Source organism: Pseudophryne corroboree, chromosome 1, assembly GCF_028390025.1.
Source record: "Pseudophryne corroboree isolate aPseCor3 chromosome 1, aPseCor3.hap2, whole genome shotgun sequence".
Classification (NCBI taxonomy): domain Eukaryota; kingdom Metazoa; phylum Chordata; class Amphibia; order Anura; family Myobatrachidae; genus Pseudophryne; species Pseudophryne corroboree.
Genome location: NC_086444.1, coordinates 1,007,638,241 through 1,007,655,685, shown reverse-complemented (window position 1 = coordinate 1,007,655,685; position 17,445 = coordinate 1,007,638,241).

The following is a 17,445-nucleotide window of genomic DNA, read 5'->3' as shown; positions in this document are numbered from 1 at the left end:
TAACTCGATAGCACACTGGGCCTGCAACCTCCACAACTTCATATGGACCTCTCTAGTGAGCAAACAGCTTACTCTCCTGAGTGGTGACAAGGACTAATACTTTGTCCCCTTGTTAGAATTCTTGAACTTCCGCCATGGCATCATAGGCTTGCTTTTGTCTGGCTTGAGCGGTTTTCGTGGACATTCAAGTCAATTTGGTAACGTTGCTGGTAACGTTTATTTACAAACTCCAGAGAGTTGGATTCCTTGGACTGCTGTTGTTCCCAGCCCTCTTTTAATATGTCTATAATTCCATGGGGTTGTCTCCCATACAACAGCTCAAAAGGGCTTAAGCCAGTTGATGACTGCGGGACCTCTCGAATGGCAAACATCAGGTATGGAAGTACATCATCCCATTCCTGCTTGTTGTCCAAGACAGCCTTTTTGATCATTGTTTTAAGAGTCTGATTAAACCGCTCTACCAATCCATCTGTTTAAGGATGATAGACGAAGGTGTGGAGGCGACAAATCTCTATCTTGCGGCAGAGTTCTGCAAAATTTTGAGACATAAATGGGATCCCATGGTCTGTTAGGATCTCCTTAGGAAACCCCAAATGAGTAAACAGCAACAACAGCTCGTTAGCAATAGTTACGGTTTTTATGTTACACAGTAGGATGGCCTCTGAGTAGCGAGTGGCATAATCCATTATGACTAGCACGTACTGTTTGCCCTTCTTTGACTTGTCCAGAGGGCCTAGCAGATCCATAGCAATCCTGTCGAAAGGCACCCCAATGACAGGCATTGAAACAAGGGGGGCCCTGAGATTAGGCTTTGGACAGGTTCTCTAGCAAATGGGGCAACGTTTACAGAACCTTTTTACTTCAGCAGCTGCCCCAGCCAAAAGAAATGCAGAAGTACCCTCTCATGGGTTTTCTCTTCTCCGAGGTGGGCACTCCAAAGGATAAGTATGGGCAGCGTGCAGGACCAGTGGTACATGTACTCGAGGCACTAACAGCTGTTCCAGCCTATGTCCATCTTTTTCCATCATCCTATATAGCAGCTTGTTTTTTTGAATGAAAAAGGAGTACCATCCGGAGGATTAGCAGCTTGAGTAACCCCGTTTACCTCAACAACCTGTGACCGTATGTTGGCAAGTGCAGCGTAATTTAATTGATCCATACCAAAGTTTTGCAAATCAGTGTCAAACGGCAAATTCTACAAGTCCCTGTCAGGAGCGCTCTCAGGCTCAGGGCAATGCCCAGTAGAAGGACTCCTCACAAGAACTGTAGCTTTAGCTGGCAGGAGGGCCAACCCTTCAGATAGCGGTTTCAACATTGTGCCCCAAAATTAAGAGGTATGGAAGCTTCAGGCCGACGGCTGCTATTACTTCATGACAGCTGCCCCTTAAGCCAATCCTGATTCGAACTCTTGGAATCCTCTCAGTGGAACCATGGACGCACAATACTTCTACAGAGCCTGGAACTCTATCTGTTACTCTTGGTAACACAGCCTCAGACACGAGTGTCAATTCACTGCCTGTATCTACTGGGGCATGACATTTGAGACCCCCTAATACACAGGTTCTCAAACTCTGTCCTCAGGACCCCACACAGTGCATGTTTTGCAGGTAACTTAGCAGGAGCACGGGTGTATTAATTACTCACTGACACGTTTTAAAAGGTCCACAGGTGGAGCTAATTATTTCACTTGTGATTCTGTAAGGACACCTGCAAAACATGCACTGTGTGGGGTCCTGAGGACTGAGTTTGAGAACCTGTGCGCTAATACAACTGGTTCCCACAACAGGGGAGTCCGTGTAGTCAGTCAGTGGAACTATGGTACAAAAATCCGGGTAAGCTCGCCTCAAACTGCCAGAGCTACAGTCCATTGGCTTGGTGTTTTTAGGACAATCTCGTCTCACATGCCCCGGTTCGCCACATTCATAATAATTTATGGGGCTCTCTTTATACCCCTCTACACTGCTGGGCCCTGCAAGAGGAGGCAAGCACCAGTGAGGTGCCAGTTTCACTGTCTGTGGGGACCTAGGCTCCTTTCTAGGGGTTCTAGCCATATTGACTGTAGCTTCATACCCTTCTATAGAGAGGGCCAATGCATCCAGCAACAGGGGATCCTGGTGAAGTGCCCAGCATCGCATCTCTCGTCCCAGTGAACGTACACATTGATCTATGGCTCTAATCTCTACTACCTGCATAGCAGTATGACATTCTGGCTGCATCTAGCTTCTCCATAGCGGGAGAGCTCAGCCAGCTGCTTCCGCACTGATACCCCTGGACACGAAGCACTGTGCTTTACCCACTGCCGTAAGACTGCTGCAGGCCATAATGGGCACTTTGACTTTCTCATAATTAGCAGCTTCATTATCTGGCAAGTCTGCGTATGCTTTCTTTGACTCCCCAGTAAGGTAAAGTGCTAGTTTGTCTGTCTAGCAGGCTTGCAGCCACTTTAAACGTTGGGCCACTCATTCAAAAATAAAGAGATATGCCTCTGGGTCATCACCGGCAGACTTTTTTTTCACTGACAAGAGGTAGATTCCTCATTTTTGGACTTAAGGATGTTTACCAATTGCTCCTGTGTGGTCTGGTGTGCAGCCAACAAGGAGGTTAGTGTCCGGAATATTTCCTCCATCTTTCTCATAGAGGAGGTGTAGTGTAATGTGGCTGGTTTAATATATGCACAATGATAGCTCATATTTACAACCATCCTATGCTGCACACACAACATCAACACCACTTTTGCAGTACTGTCACTTTAAAAAATAAAAGTACAAATTCTCTCTGGCCCATCAGCCTAGTCACGATTACCGTTGTATTACCTGCCACCGTGATGTCCCCACCATGCCAGTGGCGTCTGGTGTAGTTCAAGCAGCGAAGTCCCCGTACGGCAGCCGCCGTCAAAGTCAGAACACAGCAGGCAGTATACAGAGTTTGTGCGAGTATTTAATGGCATACAGGCAGCAACTTCACACCAAACAAAAGAAATACATTTTCCAATCAGCAGACCGTACGCACGGTCTCTTAGTGCCTCCAGGCACTGATGGTCCAAGTCCCTAGCACTAGGGGAAACATTCCCTGCTCGCTGGCCGCTTATCGGCACCAGTGTGTTGAGCAGTAGACTTAGCAGGGTTTACATTCCTGCCAGTACAGTTAGATCAATTCCAAGCTGTGGTTGGGAAGGTCCGAAAACCTGTACCAGAGCCGTGTGGTTGAGAGACCACCCTTCTCTCCGTCAACTACACCCCAGAGCCCCTATCTGGGCTTTGCACTGAACCAGGTTCTTTTACCTGGCTGCAAAGCACTTTCTCTGAAGCTGGACAGCTTTTCTTTAACCCTCTACGGGTAAGTTGTTACCAGGGAAATACTGCATTCCTTGGTGAAACTAACCCTGTCTATCTATCTATCTATCTATCTATCTATCTATCTATCTATCTATCTATCTATCTATCTCTCTATCTAGCAGATTTATTACGCCTGGTGAAGTGATAAAGTGGAAGGTGATAACGTACCAGCCAGTCAGCTCCTAACTGTCATTTTTCAAACCCAGACTGTAACATAGAAGTTAGAAGCTGATTGGCTGGTGCTTTATCACCTTCCACTTTATCATGTCACCAGGCTTAATAAATCTGCCCCATATCACTAATTCCTGCATTTTTCCTTGTGTATCATCTTGGGCCCTATAACTTTATCAAACCTTCCATACAGTATCATACCTCCAAACATCTTGTCCCCATTAAGAGGGACTCTTCCATGTGGGCCCAAAAAAGGGGGCATGGCCTCTGGAAAAGGGGGTATGGCTTTGCAGGAATGCCATGATTGTGAGCCAAGCAGTGGCGGAACTAGCGAGCGGTGGGCCCAGGTGCGACAAAATGCTCTGGCCCCCCCCATCCCATCCAAGTCAACCCCCTCACCCCTGGAGAGAATCTGGTGAGGGGGACCTGCTCAGGGCCAGAGAAATGGATACCTAGCAACAGTGCCGTAACTATTTTAGCACTGTGTGCAAGAAACGGCATCGGAGCCCCACCCCTGCATTCAAAACCGGGGCAGTGCACGCCGTAGGCGCGCGCAAAATTACATAGTGGCGTGGCTTCGTGGGGAAGGGGTGTGGCCACAAAATAATACCAATTCATAAAACGGTGCACAGTAGTCTCCATTATTCAAATTACGCCGCACAGTAGCACCACTACACCAGGTAGAGACCCTTTTACACCTTACGGCGGACAGATTCCTCTTTTTACACATTACAGCAGACAGCGTCCCCTTTTTACACATTACGGCAGACAGCGTCCCCCTTTTTACACATAACGGCAGACAGCATGCCCTTTTTACACATAGCGGCAGACAGCGTGCACTTTTTACACATAACGGCAGACAGCGTCCCCTTTTTACACATAACGGCAGACAGCGTGCCCTTGTTACACACAGCGGCAGACAGCATACCCTTTTTACACATAACGGCAGACAGCGTGCCCTTGTTAAACATAGCGGAAGACAGCGTACACTTTTTACACATAACGGCAGACAGCGTCCCCTTTTTACACATAACGGCAGACAGCATGCCCTTGTTACACACAGCGGCAGACAGCGTACCCTTTTTACACATAACGGCAGACAGCGTGCCCTTGTTAAACATAGCGGCAGACAGCGTACACTTTTTACTCATAACGGCAGACAGCGTGCCCTTTTTACACATAACGTCAGACAGCGTCCCCTTTTTACACATTACGGCAGACAGCGTGCCCTTGTTACACATTACGGCAGACAGCGTGCCCTTGTTACACATTACTGCAGACAGCGTCCCCTTTTTTACACATTACGGCAGGCAGATTCCCCCTTTTTACACATTGCGGCAAAGATTCCCCCTTTTTACACATCACGTCAGACAGATTACCCCTTTTTACACATTACGTCAGGCAGATTCCCCCTTTTTACACATTGCGGCAGGCAGATTCCCCCTTTTTACACATTACGGCAGGCCGATTCACCCTTTTTACACATTGCGGCAGGCAGATTCACCCTTTTTACACATTGCGGCAGACAGTCCCCCTTTTTGCACATGGAAAGAAAGAAAGAAAGAAAGACAGAAAGAAAGAAAGAAAGAATTGTACTTACCCTCTCCGCTGGCTCAGGCTCCTCGGTGCAGCTTCTGGCAGATCACGATTCCCGGGCAGGAGAGAAGGAGGAGGAGGGAGCTGCAGCAGCGCTGTGTTATTGGTGGAGGTGCTGCTTCTGCTGTCCCTCTGCTTCACTATAGACTGTTCTCAGAAGACAGCCTATAGTGAAGCAGAGGGACAGCAGCAGCAGCGCCTCAACCAGTAGCAAAGCGCTGCTGCGGCTCCCTCTTCCACCTCCCTCCTCCTCCTTCTCCCCCGTACCGCTGCGCTCCTCTCCTCTCTGTCTGGGCGGCTGTGTGCTGCGGGCAACGGTTGCCCGCAGCACACAGCGGCATGTAATGAGTCAGTTTGACTCATTACATGCTTTGGGCCCCTGGACAGTGGCGGGCCCCAGTGCAACGCACTGCTTGCACTGGCGGTAGTTCCGCCTCTGGAGCCAAGTCCTTGTTTTTATCAGTATGAGCTGCTGTCCATGCCCCTGTCCCTCTCTCCCAGTGAATAGATGCTGTGCTAAGCAGAGCAGCAAGTGAGAGGATCTCCCAACTGCCCCTCCCCCTGTCTGAGGTTGTTTAATTGTGTGAAACAATTAGGAGAGACATCATGGAAAACTGTTATCCTATTGTAGCTTATTTTTCTTTATATAATGCACATAAAATGATATGTATTCAAATGATCCCCTAAATTAATACTCTGTCGGTCCTGTAAAATACAATATAGATTCTCTCGCATGGACTAACAAATGATAAAGTTATGTTCAATAACTTTAGGAATCGCAATGTGTGAAATCTGGTCAGGGGGAAACCCTGCTTTCTTCTGGTAGTTTCTGAGATTGGCTGGGAGACATTTTCTTCTATATTTAATCAATTTTACACTGCAAAAATATCAAAGACGATTCCCTCTGTTACTTTATGCTGGGATGGATAAAGTGTATATTTTGTCTTGCGGTGTCTGACACTTTCAGGTATGATTGCAAGTACAGTTTGCTGATATCTATGCAGAATGAATATTTTGTTACATTACTATGCAATGCCTTATTAAAATATTCAGGAAAATGCTTTTATCAGCACACAATGTAGAGACTAAGGCAATGTTACATGTCATTCTGCCTTTCTTCCCAAAGGTGCATTATGACTAATTCTTTTCCTAAGACTCGGATTTCCAGCAGTGTCAGTAGAGATGAGTGATGCTGTGCTCAACTGAAATGAAACAGGCTGTTTCTCAGAGATGCCAAGTTGCTGCAATACAAGGTTTTAGTTCCGTTTTTGATTCGACGTTCAGTTGAATGGCATTTAGCACTAAAAGTACATTTATGTCTACAGTGGTGTGCCACTAGTCTGTGTATTATGTGTTTTAAATGTGGAGCTACTTTGACTGTTCACTATTTTGCAGACTATGGGCCTAATTCAGATCTGATCGCAGCAGCAAATATGTTAGCTAATGGGCAAAACCCTGATCGCTCGCTGCAGTTTATCGCAGCACGGCAATCAGGTCAGAACTGTGCAGCTGTACGTCTGTCGTTGCCTAGCGATCGCCTCTGCCTGATTGACAGGCAGAGACGGTAGCTGGATGGGAAGAGGTGGCACGGCAGCGTTTGGCCGCCGTTTTGTAGGCGTGGTCCGGCCAACGCAGGTGTGGCTGGACCATGCGGGGCCGCAGCGGCTGCGTGACGTCACATGCGGCCGCTGTGAGCCGGGCAGTGATGAGTAGCTCCTGGCCAGTGCGCAAAAGCTGCGCTGGCCAGGAGCTACTCCTGAAGTGCAAAAGCATTGCCGCTGTGCGATACTTTTGTACTTCAGCGATGGGGCAGGGACTGACATGCGGGGCGGGCTAGCCCTGTGCTGGGCATCCCCCCGCATGTCAGTGTGATTGATCGTAGCTGTGCTAAATTTAGCACAGCTACGATCAAGTCAAAATGACCCCCATGTGCACTGCAGGGGGGGCAGATATAACATGTGCAGAGAGAGTTAGATTTGGGTGGGTTATTTTGTTTCTGTGCAGGGTAAATACTGGCTGCTTTATTTTTACACTGCAATTTAGATTTCAGTTTGAACACACCCCACCCAAATCTATCTCTCTCTGCACATGTTATATCTGCCCCCCCTGCAGTGCACGTGGTTTTGCCCATTAGCTAACAAATTTGCTGCTGCGATCAGCTCTGAATTAGGCCCTCTGTTGGAGCCAGTAAAAAGAATGTTTCAAGGCTGAATTAATCTCAGATTTACTACTGAAATCTTCCTCTGTTGGGAGGGGACATGCTGATGAAAAAATAAGAAAAAACACCCCAACTGACAAACTATTGCTTAGAAAGTGTTATTTGTCCAAGTAGAATAATGAAGGACTAATGCTGGCCATAAACTGCTAACCAGTCTATAGGGTTAAGGAGGAAACAACTGCCTGATAGTTGGAGCACCACCATACTCTACACGATTTAAAGAGGTGATGGGTGGATTGGACAGATTTGAAAACCAATTGTCCCAACAACATCAGAATGTCGAAAATGTTCACAGTGTTGACATTTGACATTTCAAATATTGACTTTCTCAAGATGCCGATACTTAGGTTTAGACATCACCAGAGGGGTCAAGTTTAGGCACTAGAGCGAGGTTCGGTTTAGGCTCCAGGAAGGTGGGATCAGTGGTAGGACTAGGCAGTTATGAGAGGTTTAGGGTTAGGGATCAGGATTAGACATAGGGGGACTGTAGTCACCATTACACCGTTGGTCAGTTGTCGGCACTGAACCTTCTTGTCACATGACCGCCGGTACCAGAAAGACAACACTGGAGACTCCACTGCTGTCAGGACCAGGTAAGTGACTACTGGGCTACCAGGGATGTTGTGTCGACATTTTATAATGTTGGCATTAGTGATGATGATGAGCACCGGAAATTTTTCGGGTTTTGTGTTTTGGTTTTGGGTTCGGTTCCGCGGCCGTGTTTTGGGTTCGAACGCGTTTTGGCCAAACCTCACCGAATTTTTTTTGTCGGATTCGGGTGTGTTTTGGATTCGGTTTTTTTTTTCAAAAAACCCTAAAAAACAGCTTAAATCATAGAATTTGGGGGTCATTTTGATCCCAAAGTATTATTAACCTCAATAACCATTATTTCCACTCATTTTCAGTCTATTCTGAACACCTCACACCTCACAATATTATTTTTAGTCCTAAAATTTGCACCGAGGTCGCTGGATGACTAAGCGACCCAAGTGGCCGACACAAACACCTGGCCCATCTAGGAGTGGCACTGCAGTGTCACGCAGGATGGCCCTTCCAAAAAACACTCCCCAAACAGCACATGACGCAAAGAAAAAAAGAGGCGCAATGAGGTAGCTGTGTGAGTAAGATAAGCGACCCAAGTGGCCGACACAAACACCTGGCCCATCTAGGAGTGGCACTGCAGTGTCACGCAGGATGTCCCTTCCAAAAAACACCCCCCAAACAGAACATGACGCAAAGAAAAATGAAAGAAAAAAGAGGTGCAAGATGGAATTGTCCTTGGGCCCTCCCACCCACCCTTATGTTGTATAAACAGGACATCACACTTTAACCAACCCATCATTTCAGTGACAGGGTCTGCCACACGACTGTGACTGAAATGACGGGTTGGTTTGGACCCCCACCAAAAAAGAAGCAATTAATCTCTCCTTGCACAAACTGGCTCTACAGAGGCAAGATGTCCACCTCATCATCATCCTCCGATATATCACCGTGTACATCCCCCTCCTCACAGATTATCAATTCGTCCCCACTGGAATCCACCATCTCAGCTCCCTGTGTACTTTGTGGAGGCAATTGCTGCTGGTCAATGTCTCCACGGAGGAATTGATTATAATTCATTTTAATGAACATCATCTTCTCCACATTTTCTGGATGTAACCTCGTACGCCGATTGCTGACAAGGTGAGCGGCGGCACTAAACACTCTTTCGGAGGTAGAATAAAGCCAGTTTGTGCAAGGGCCTCCAAATTGCCTCTTTTTCCTGCCAGTATAAGTACGGACTGTCTGACGTGCCTACTTGGATGCGGTCACTCATATAATCCTCCACCATTCTTTCAATGGGGAGAGAATCATATGCAGTGACAGTAGACAACATGTCCGTAATCGTTGTCAGGTCCTTCAGTCCGGACCAGATGTCAGCATCAGCAGTCGCTCCAGACTGCCCTGCATCACCGCCAGCGGGTGGGCTCGGAATTCTGAGCCTTTTCCTCGCACCCCCAGTTGCGGGAGAATGTGAAGGAGGAGATGTTGACAGGTCGCGTTCCGCTTGACTTGACAATTTTGTCACCAGCAGTTCTTTGAACCCCAGCAGACTTGTGTCTGCCGGAAAGAGAGATCCAAGGTAGGTTTTAAATCTAGGATCGAGCACGGTGGCCAAAATGTAGTGCTCTGATTTCAACAGATTGACCACCCGTGAATCCTTGTTAAGCGAATTAAGGGCTCCATCCACAAGTCCCACATGCCTAGCGGAATCGCTCTGTGTTAGCTCCTCCTTCAATGTCTCCAGCTTCTTCTGCAAAAGCCTGATGAGGGGAATAACCTGACTCAGGCTGGCAGTGTCTGAACTGACTTCACGTGTGGCAAGTTCTAAAGGTTGCAGAACCTTGCACAACGTTGAAATCATTCTCCACTGCGCTTGAGACAGGTGCATTCCACCTCCTATATCGTGCTCAGTTGTATAGGCTTGAATGGCCTTTTGCTGCTCCTCCAACCTCTGAAGCATATAGAGGGTTGAATTCCACCTCGTTACCACTTCTTGCTTCAGATGATGGCAGGGCAGGTTCAGGCGTTTTTGGTGGTGCTCCAGTCTTCTGTACGTGGTGCCTGTACGCCGAAAGTGTCCCGCAATTCTTCTGGCCACCGACAGCATCTCTTGCACGCCCCTCTCGTTTTTTAAATAATTCTGCACCACCAAATTCAAGGTATGTGCAAAACATGGGACGTGCTTGAATTTGCCCAGATTTAATGCACACGCAATATTGCTGGCGTTGTCCGATGCCACAAATCCACAGGAGAGTCCAATTGGGGTAAGCCATTCTGCGATGATCTTCCTCAGTTGCCGTAAGAGGTTTTTAGCTGTGTGCGTATTCTGGAAAGCGGTGATACAAAGCGTAGCCTGCCTAGGAAAGAGTTGGCGTTTGCGAGATGCTGCTACTGGTGCCGCCGCTGCTGTTCTTGCGGCGGGAGTCCATACATCTACCCAGTGGGCTGTCACAGTCATATAGTCCTGAGCCTGCCCTGCTCCACTTGTCCACATGTCCGTGGTTAAATGGACATTGGGTACAACTGCATTTTTTAGGACACTGGTGAGTCTTTTTCTGAGGTCTGTGTACATTTTCGGTATCGCCTGCCTAGAGAAATGGAACCTAGATGGTATTTGGTACCGGGGACACAGTACCTCCAACAAGTCTCTAGTTGGCTCTGCAGTAATGATGGATACCGGAACCACGTTTCTCACCGCCCAGGATGCCAAGGCCTCAGTTATCCGCTTTGCAGCAGGATGACTGCTGTGATATTTAATCTTCCTCGCAAAGGACTGTTGGACAGTCAATTGCTTGGTGGAAGTAGTAAAAGTGGTCTTACGAGTACGACTTCCCCTCTGGGATGACCATCGACTCCCAGCAGCAACAACAGCAGCGCCAGCAGCAGTAGGCGTTACACGCAAGGATGCATCGGAGGAATCCCAGGCAGGAGAGGACTCGTCAGAATTGCCAGTGACATGGCCTGCAGGACTATTGGCATTCCTGGGGAAGGAGGAAATTGACACTGAGGGAGTTGGTGGGGTGGTTTGCGTGAGCTTGGTTACAAGAGGAAGGGATTTACTGGTCAGTGGACTGCTTCCGCTGTCGCCCAAAGTTTTTGAACTTGTCACTGACTTATGATGAATGCGCTGCAGGTGACGTATAAGGGAGGATGTTCCGAGGTGGTTAACGTCCTTACCCCTACTTATTACAGCTTGACAAAGGCAACACACGGCTTGACAAATGTTGTCCGCATTTCTGTTGAAATACTTCCACACCGAAGAGCTGATTTTTTTGGTATTTTCACCAGGCATGTCAATGGCCCTATTCCTCCCACGGACAACAGGTGTCTCCCCGGGTGCCTGACTTAAACAAACCACCTCACCATCAGAATCCTCCTGGTCAATTTCCTCCCCAGTGCCAGCAACACCCATACCCTCCTCATCCTGGTGTACTTCAACACTGACATCTTCAATCTGACTATCAGGAACTGGACTGCGGGTGCTCCTTCCAGCACTTGCAGGGGGCGTGCAAATGGTGGAAGGCGCATGCTCTTCACGTCCAGTGTTGGGAAGGTCAGGCATCGCAAACGACACAATTGGACTCTCCTTGTGGATTTGTGATTTCGAAGAACGCACAGTTCTTTGCTGTGCTTTTGCCAGCTTGAGTCTTTTCATTTTTCTAGCGAGAGGCTGAGTGCTTTCATCCTCATGTGAAGCTGAACCACTAGCCATGAACATAGCCCAGGGCCTCAGCCGTTCCTTGCCACTCCGTGTGGTAAATGGCATATTGGCAAGTTTACGCTTCTCCACCGACAATTTTATTTTAGATTTTTGAGTCCTTTTTTTACTGATATTTGGTGTTTTGGATTTTACATGCTCTGTACTATGACATTGGGCATCGGCCTTGGCAGACGACGTTGCTGGCATTTCATCGTCTCGGCCATGTCTAGTGGCAGCAGCTTCAGCACGAGGTGGAAGTCGATCTTGATCTTTCCCTATTTTTGGAACCTCAACATTTTTGTTCTCCATATTTTAATAGGCACAACTAAAAGGCACCTCAGGTAAACAATGGAGATGGATGGATACTAGTATACTTATGGATGGACGAGCAACTGCCGACACAGAGGTAGCTACAGCCGTGGACTACCGTACTGCGTCTGCTGCTAATATAGACTGGATGATAATGATAAAAAAATATATATATATCACTACTGCAGCCGGACAGGTATATATTATATAATGACGGACCTGCTGGACACTGTCAGCACTGCAGACTCCTAAAGTAAGCTACTAGTATCAAGAAGATAGAAAAAAAAAAACACCACAGGTAGGTGGTATACAATTATGGATGGACGAGCGACTGCCGACACAGAGGTAGCTACAGCCGTGGACTACCGTACTGCGTCTGCTGCAAATATAGACTGGATGATAATGATATAAAAAATATATATATATCACTACTGCAGCCGGACAGGTATATATTATATAATGACGGACCTGCTGGACACTGTCAGCACTGCAGACTCCTAAAGTAAGCTACTAGTATCAAGAAGATAGAAAAAAAAAAAAACACCACAGGTAGGTGGTATACAATTATGGATGGATAAGCGACTGCCGACACAGAGGTAGCTACAGCCGTGGACTACCATACTGCGTCTGCTGCTAATATAGACTGGATGATAATGATATAAAAAATATATATATATCACTACTGCAGCCGGACAGGTATATATTATATAATGACGGACCTACTGGACACTGTCAGCACTGCAGACTCCTAAAGTAAGCTACTAGTATCAAGAAGATAGAAAAAAAAAAACACCACAGGTAGGTGGTATACAATTATGGATGGACGAGCGACTGCCGACACAGAGGTAGCTACAGCCGTGGACTACCGTACTGCGTCTGCTGCTAATATAGACTGGATGATAATGATATAAAAAATATATATATATCACTACTGCAGCCGGACAGGTATATATTATATAATGACGGACCTGCTGGACACTGTCAGCAGCACTGCAGACTCCTAAAGTAAGCTACTAGTAGTATCAAGAAGATAGAAAAAAAAAAAACACCACAGGTAGGTGGTATACAATTATGGATGGACGAGCGACTGCCGACACAGAGGTAGCTACAGCCGTGGACTACCGTACTGCGTCTGCTGCTAATATAGACTGGATGATAATGATATAAAAAATATATATATATCACTACTGCAGCCGGACAGGTATATATTATTTAATGACGGACCTGCTGGACACTGTCAGCAGCACTGCAGACTCCTAAAGAAAGCTACTAGTAGTATCAAGAAGATAGAAGAAAAAAAAACAACACCACAGGTAGGTGGTATACAATTATGGATGGACGAGCGACTGCCGACGCAGAGGTAGCTACAGCCGTGGACTACCGTACTGCGTCTGCTGCTAATATAGACTGGATGATAATGATATAAAAAATATATATATATCACTACTGCAGCCGAACAGGTATATATTATATAATGACGGACCTGCTGGACACTGTCAGCAGCACTGCAGACTCCTAAAGTAAGCTACTAGTAGTATCAAGAAGATAGAAAAAAAAAAACACCACAGGTAGGTGGTATACAATTATGGATGGACGAGCGACTGCCGACACAGAGGTAGCTACAGCCGTGGACTACCGTACTGCTTCTGCTGCTAATATAGACTGGATGATAATGATATAAAAAATATATATATATCACTACTGCAGCCGGACAGGTATATATTATAATGACGGACCTGCTGGACACTGTCAGCACTGCAGACTCCTAAAGTAAGCTACTAGTATCAAGAAGATAGAAAAAAAAAAACACCACAGGTAGGTGGTATACAATTATGGATGGACGAGCGACTGCCGACACAGAGGTAGCTACAGCCGTGGACTACCGTACTGCGTCTGCTGCTAATATAGACTGGATGATAATGATATAAAAAATATATATATATATCACTACTGCAGCCGGACAGGTATATATTATATAATTAATGACGGACCTGCTGGACACTGTCAGCAGAATGCGTTTATAGAATAAAAACACCACACGACGAGTGTTTAACTTTTTCAGGCAGACAATCACAATATACTGGTGGTCAGACAGTGGTCACTGGTCAGTCACACTGGCAGTGGCACTCTGGCAGCAAAAGTGTGCACTGTTAAATAATATGTACTCCTGCTACTGCTCCCCAGTCTCCCCCACAATTAAGCTGTGTGAGCACTGAGCACTCAGCACAGTCAGATATATAGATGATGCAGCACACTGAGGCTGAGCACAGATATGGTATACTGTTACTGTGTCACTGTGTATCGTTTTTTTTCAGGCAGAGAACGGATTATATTAAATAATAATATAATAAAACTGCACTGGTGGTCACTGGTCAGTCACTAGTAAACTCTGCACTCTCTGAGTACTCCTAAGCTCCAGTAAATCAAGTGTCTCACTCTCACTCTCTCTTCTAATCTAAATGGAGAGGATGCCAGCCACGTCCTCTCCCTATGAATCTCAATGCACGTGTGAAAATGGCGGCGACGCGCGGCTCCTTATATAGAAACCGAGTCTCGCGATAGAATACGAGCCTCGCGAGAATCCGACAGCGGGATGATGACGTTCGGGCTCGCTCGGGTTAGCCGAGCAAGGCGGGAAGATCCGAGTCTGCCTCGGATCCGTGTAAAAAGGCTGAAGTTCGGGGGGGTTCGGATTCCGAGGAACTGAACCCACTCATCACTAGTTGGCATGTCATCTGTGTAGTCATCATGAATGTCAACATGATGCAAGTTGACATGATAACAGATGATCAAGGGATGTATTATGTGCTTTTTCTTTGCTTAAGTTTGATATATTTTTGCGTCTTCATTTAAATTGTGGCGCCCGGCAGGAAAAGTATCTATTTTTTGCTACAAACTTGTTATTCTCGGGTGATATTGGGAGACGCACCCTTTGGATACTTTGTACTGCAAGGCTGCCTGTAAATGCGGTTCTTAGGTGTTCAATATTTTCATTTTGCAGTCACTATTATTTTCAAGGAATTGTTGGTGTTGTTCATGAATATGATAAAGCACAAAACACACTGTGAAATGTTTGAACTGTGAAATGTTTGAAAATCTGCATAACAGGTACTTCAAATGATGAGAATAGGTTGTAAAACTCTTGTCTGGTAAACATATGAAATGACGATATGGGGGGAAGAGGAATCAGCGCACGTTATGTGCACTGATGCCACTTCCCCCCATGTATTAATGCAGCGGTATGTGCTCTGAAGATAGCGCGCTGATGTGCAGGGCAATGTATAAACCATTCCGTCACCTGCAGCTATCGTTTTGACAGCTGCCTACAGGTGTCAATGCCCTATCTCCACAGCAGGGACAGAGGGAGATCTAGTGATAATAGCATACCACCCAACTGTCCTGTTTACAGTGGGACAGTCCATCTAATTGGACACTGTCCCACCCACAGGCCACAGTGTGCCACGGGCCGGTGGGGGCAGATTGGGAGAGCCAGTATTCACTGCTACTCTGCTCTGCAAAGTAGCTGGTGATCACTGAAAAGCATCTATTAGTGCAGGGAGAGGAGCTGGGGGCTGTCCAACCGCTAAGGGAGCACTGGGCATGTCCCCAAAATGAAGAAAATGGGCGTTGCTGATTAAGTCCTGGGCAGTGCAGTGACTGCACAAACTGATGTTTGTGCAGGTCTCCTACAACAGCGAACGCACGCCTACACACACCATATACCCTCTCCCTGTAGGCAGCGACTATCTGATCTCAGGGATGCAAAAACATGCACCCTAGCGATCAGGTCTGAATTACCCCCCTTATTCAGATCTGATCGCAGCAGCAAATTTGTTAGCTAATGGGCAAAACCATGTGCACTGCAGGGGGGAGATACAACATGTGCAGAGAGAGTTAGATTTGGGTGGGTTATATTGTTTGTGTGCACATGGTTTTGCCCATTAGCTAACAAATTTGCTGCTACAATCAGATCTGAATTAGTCCCTTGGTAGGAAAATCAGCTGCCATTGGGCATGTGCAGCAGCTCCAGATAACTGGAACCCCTCCCACCCACCCCTCTTACGTTTATTACTGCCAGTTGTGGCTGTCTTAGAACAGAGTTTGATTTGCTACAAAAAGACTATGGGCCAAATGTAATAGGGTGAGAGTTTCTGAAAGTGAGAGATTTGGTAAGGTTTTGCAGTTTTTTTTAATGTGGCAATCATTTACACAGCAAGATCAACCTGGTTTTGCGGGTGCGGTATGTTAGATAGACAAGACTTAGGTCGACAGTGTCTAGGTCGACCACTATTGGTCGACAGTAAGTAGGTCGACATGGGTTCTAGGTCGACGTGTACTAGGTCAACATGAAAAGGGTCGACGTGAGGTTTTTTATTTTTTGTGTGTCATTTTCTTCGTAGAGTGACCTGGAACCCCAATTAGTGCACCGTGTCCCCTCGCATGGCTCGCGAAAGGTGCATCACTCCACTACCGCTGCGCTCGGCACAGGTTACCGTTCCCAATTGTAGTCCACATGGATCATAAAGTATGAAAAAGTTAAAAAAATTGAAAAAATTTGAAAAACTCATGTCAACCTTTTGTCATGTTGACCTAGTACATGTCGACCTAGAGTACCTGTCGACCTAGAAGCCATGTTGACCTACATACTGTTGACCAATAGTGGTCAACCTAGACAGTGTCGACCTACGTCTTGTCGACCTAGAGACCGGATCCCGGTTTGGCAGTGTAAATGATTGCCACTTTAAAAAAAACTGAAAAACTGTTACGTTCTTGGTGCTCTGAACAAAGAGGTGTAGTGTAGCAACTCCAAAGCACCAGAACATGACGCTGAAGTAATGGCCAGGTGTGATGGTAACCCCTAGCAACCTACCTCCATTGTTTCACCCGCATGGTCAGTGCACGCCTGCAAGACTATGGTTTCTTGGGCCTCCGGCAACCGCGTTTGAAGGGCGAATTAGGTCTTCCCAACTCCGATGCCCCCAGGTCTTAATGTGAGACAAGGCGTGAACCGAGGCGGGATGATAACAAGGGGACCTCTAACTAATCCAAACTGAGAGCTAGGGGCTACAAAGAGACCTAAAACTAAATGTATATGCGGCACAGCCGCCAGGATAAACAACAACCAAGGAAATGCTGTCCGCACGCCGACACAATACTGTTGTGTACCGGGCGTGACAGCATATGCAGAACCCTCTGCAAAACACCAGTAACTTGTATAACTAAAGAATACAGCGGCCTTGGCCAATGGACGCGGCAAAGCTGCTACTCACGAAACCGGTACAAATACTGGAAAACGGACAGGAACCCCCAATGTAGCTGACACAGGCTCTCAGGACCGGAGGACAGGCAGAGTTCCAACGACTGAGCAGTGGACACCAAGGAATAAGATACGGAATCAGGATCAGGAACAGACAAAGCCACTGGAATTAATGACAGGAACACTTCAAGACAAGACACTGGATCAGACACTGGATCAGACACTGGATCAGACACTGGGCTCCTGGACAGGACTGCTTCAAGGCTAGACAGAAACTATCACCGGCGTCTGTGTTATGCACTGAGACAGAATATAA